Source organism: Vitis riparia, unplaced genomic scaffold (genome assembly GCF_004353265.1).
Source record: "Vitis riparia cultivar Riparia Gloire de Montpellier isolate 1030 unplaced genomic scaffold, EGFV_Vit.rip_1.0 scaffold744_pilon_pilon, whole genome shotgun sequence".
Taxonomy (NCBI): Eukaryota; Viridiplantae; Streptophyta; class Magnoliopsida; order Vitales; family Vitaceae; genus Vitis; species Vitis riparia.
Window position 1 is genome coordinate 22,501 of NW_023269765.1, and position 4,239 is coordinate 26,739.

Sequence of the window (4,239 nt, forward strand, 5' to 3'; positions counted from 1 at the left end):
GATAGTTATACTTTAGTGAAAACTTGTGACCTATGCCAACGTATGGGAAATATTTCAAGGTTTCAGAAGTTACCATTGAAAAATATCTTAGAGGTTGAGTTATTTGATGTTTGGGGAATAGATTTTATGTGGTCTTTTCCTCCTTCTTTTGGATTTGTTTATATCTTGTTAGTAGTTGATTATGTGTCAAAATGGGTGGAAGCAATTGCTACAACAACAAATGATGCAAATGTTGATTACTACTCAAAAAGTGCTATTTCATAGCTTGTAATTAACTCTTTTAAACACTTTTGAGTAGTAGTTATTACCTTTTAACCCAATTGGCATGTTAAGGACCCTTGCAATCAATTCTAATCAAATTGTGTTAAGTTTTGGTGTTTTGATAGCTTTTTGATCACCAAAGAAATCTGAGATTGAGGAGAGTTCTTTGGAATCCATGGCAAAGCAAATGGAAAGCTCATAAACATGAAGAACCAAAGCTTTGAAGCTTTAAAGTCCTTTTCCATAAGCAAATCCGGAATGCAAGGAGGGGAAGCAAAGAGAAATCTAACATGAAGCATTCTAGATGACAGTCATATCAGCCACTTTTGGAGTACTTCCTGGAGTTCAATTTATGCATTCTATATGTCGTTTCGAAGCTCGGGAAGTCAACAATCCAATGCTTCAAACGGTGTGCGATTCGGAGTTGAAATGAAGGAGTTACAGCCATTGGAAGCCGATCACTCCAAGTTGAAGGAAGATTTTGCACGGCTGCAAAATCAGCCTTGGGTTGCGAAAATGATGTCCTTTTGCTGCGAAATTTCGCAGCCCTCTTGCACGCACGGCTGTGGTGTTCTCCTAAAGCTTCCCGATATTTGCGACCGAAATTTTGAGATATTTTGCTTTAGATATTTGATGTCTAAATCCCCAAACTCTCCTTGTAACCCACCACCTATCATAGGATTCCTTAGTCTTTAAGTAAGAACAAAGGGTGAATAACCTCTTATATATAGTTTGTAATTTTCTTTACATCATCATATATCATCATGTAATCGGTGAAAGGAAGAAATATATTTTACAGAGCACTTGCTCTGTTTTTCCTTCATATTTTTGTTTTCTCGTTCTTTTTATTTCTAGTCAATCAAACTCTGAGGATTTTTCCTCAGAGGATGAGAGGCTGGGCTCTTCGTCTCTTGGAGTGAAGAAAGCGAGATAAGTTTCCTCATGCATAAATTGGAAGTTTTGTTGTTTTAGTTTTTAATGAAGAGAAAGTGTGACCCATTAATGGTTTTTATCTTTTTAGTTAACTTAAAACGCCTTTAAATCACCTGGGCCAACACTTGGTAAGGCAAGTGATCTCCGTCCATTGAGATGCACTAGTTTATCTCTTGCAAGCCTTTGGGAGGTGGGTTGAAGGTAGGATTTTCTAAAATAGCCAACACTTGGTAAGCTTTTGGACTTTTAGGAGACATCCGTTAGTTATCTCTTGCGAGCTTTTGACGGGTAATCCAAGGTTAAAGATCAACTTGAATGGAAAATGCTAGGTGAGAGGCATGAGCCATTTCAAGATGCATCAGTGAGAGGGATTTAGTGTTTGAACCCATTAAAGGGAAGCATCTGTACCACACCGGTTAGAGAATTAACTATATGTTAATTCTCTAATGCGAGGAAAAGAAACAAGTGACCAGAACTTCCTTTTTGTATGAGGAACCTGAGCCTAGTGATCTAAACTCCAAGAAACACTTTTCTTTGTAATTAAAATCAATTACTATTTTGGTTAGCTTAAAACCAAGCCTTTTTCAACCAAAGTTTATGTTTTCTTTTAAAGCTAACCTTGAAATGAAAAAGCACCAATTCATATCAATTGTGAAGTGAAAACTCATCCCAGTGAACGACCCTAGAGCCACTATGCTATGCTAGCTAAGGCTATCCTAGTACATGGTGTAATAGGTTATAAATTTTGTTATTACTCCTTCTGAGGACCACAATCAAGGGACACCAGCTGGACACGTATCAAATGGCACACTGTCAGGACCATTGAGAGGACATGATCAGCTAAGACACCAATTGGGAACGAATCAAATGACACTGTGCTGGGGATGGTGCCACTTTACAGTGATATGACCTTTTCAGAGTACTTGTGATCTTCATCACAAGTTTGGTGACTTTTCTTTTCCTTTTACTAACTCTTTTTATTTGTTTATTTTCCTTTGTTCATGTTTTAGTATACCTTTTATTTAGTTTTTAGTTTACCTTAATTTTTTCTTAGAATTGTTTTTCTTTTGTTTCTTTTTTCTCTGTTTTTAATTCACAAATTGCTAGTTATGCATGTCATATTGAATACGAGATAGCAGAGGAAGCCATAAACTTCATAAGTTATGTGGCTGAAGTTTCAAGAGGATGGGATGAACCAAATGCTAAGTGTGAGATGTATATTTTGAATGACGGCATAGACATGAAAGCAAAGATTGTAGCTATGGCAAGGAGATTGGAAGAGCTCGAAATGAAGAAGATGCAAGAAGTGCAAGCCATATCTCAGACACCATTACAAGCTATGCTTTGTGCCATTTGTCTATCTTATGAGCACTTGGTGGAAAAGTGTCCTACCATTCCAACGGTGAGGGAAATGTTTGGTGATTGCAACACCTACAATTCCAATTGGAGGGACCATCCAAATTTCTCTTGGAAACCACAGCCGCCTCAGTACAAGCAACATGTTCAAGCACTTCCGCAACCCTCGAACCTTGAACAAGCTATGGTGAATCTTAGCAAGGTCATGGGAGACTTTTTTAGAGCTAAAAAATCCATCAATGCTCAGCTCACTCAAAGAATTGACAGTGTAGAGAGTTCATTGAACAAAAAGATGGATGGAGTGCAAAGTGATCTATCTCAGAAGATAGATAATCTCCAATATTCAATCTCAAGGTTTGCCAACCTCAACAAAGTGCAAGAAAAAGGAAACTTTCCTTCTCAACCTCATCAAAATCAAAATGGTATCCATGAAATTAAGGCTAAGGAAGGAGAATCTTCACCGAAAAGGGAAGTCAAAGAAGTGATCACTCTAAGGAGTGGTAAAGAGGTTGATCTGCCCACATCCAAGCTAGAGCATAAAGTAGAGAGTGAAACAGAGAAAGAAAAGAGGGAGGAAATCAAAGGAAAAAGAAAGGGGAAAAGTACAGAGAAAGATGGCTATGAAGTTAATGTAAAAGGAGAACCACAGAGGATAGTCATCAAGGAAGAAATGATGAAACACATGCCTTCACTTTTTCTCCAAGCTTTGTATGTCAAAATCATACAGAGAAAATCTCAAGTGAGAGATGCAAACTTCATATGGGATCCGTGCAAGCTAAATCAGGATCAAATTTTTTGATGGACTTAGTCTTTCTAAAAGACTAGCTAGTCCATATCTTTTGATTTGTTTATTACTTGTTTTAATTTTGATTTCAATGCTTTAATTCTAATTTGTTTTGATGTAATATAGGTTTTTGGATGATCAAAATCAAGAGGAATGTCAAAAAAGGAGAAAGAAGGAAGTTGGGAATTAAGAGGAGTTCAAAAAGCAAGGAGAGAGCATGGGCTATCAAATTTCGCAGCAAAAGTGAGCCGTTGCGAAAATGGCTTCCCGCTGCGAAATGGTTTCGCAGCCGCCCATCCTCCTCTGCGAAAATTTTCACAGCTGCGAAGAGACCCCATGGCACACGAGTGCCATTTCGCAGCCAAGTACACCCATTTTGCAGCTGCGAAATGGTTGCGAGCTTTCCACACTTTGAGATCCTCCGTTTTGCAGCCGAAGCGCCATTTCGAAGGGTGTTTTGCAGCTGCAAAACCACCCTTTGGCACACGAGTGCCATTTCTCAGCCTCGTACACTCGTTTCGCAGTTGCGAAATGGTTGCGAAATCTCCATGCCTTAAAATCCTTCAGCGCGCACACCATGAATGGAAAAGTCACAGATACACCCCCATTTTGGCACCTGTTGGACACATTTCGATCACTTCCCAAAGTTCATTTCATGTATACCATATCTTGTTTCAAATCTTGGGAAGTCAGGAGTCCAATGCTTCAAACGGTGCTCGATTTGGAGTTGAAACGAAGAAGTTATAGCCGTTTGAAGACGAGCGCGCACACCATGAACGGAAATGTTGCAGTCGTACCCCTGTTGGACACATTTTGGAGCACTTCTTAGAGCTCAAATTATGTATACTATATCTCGTTTCGAAGCTCAAGAAGTCAGGAGTCCAATGCTTCAAACGGTGTACCAA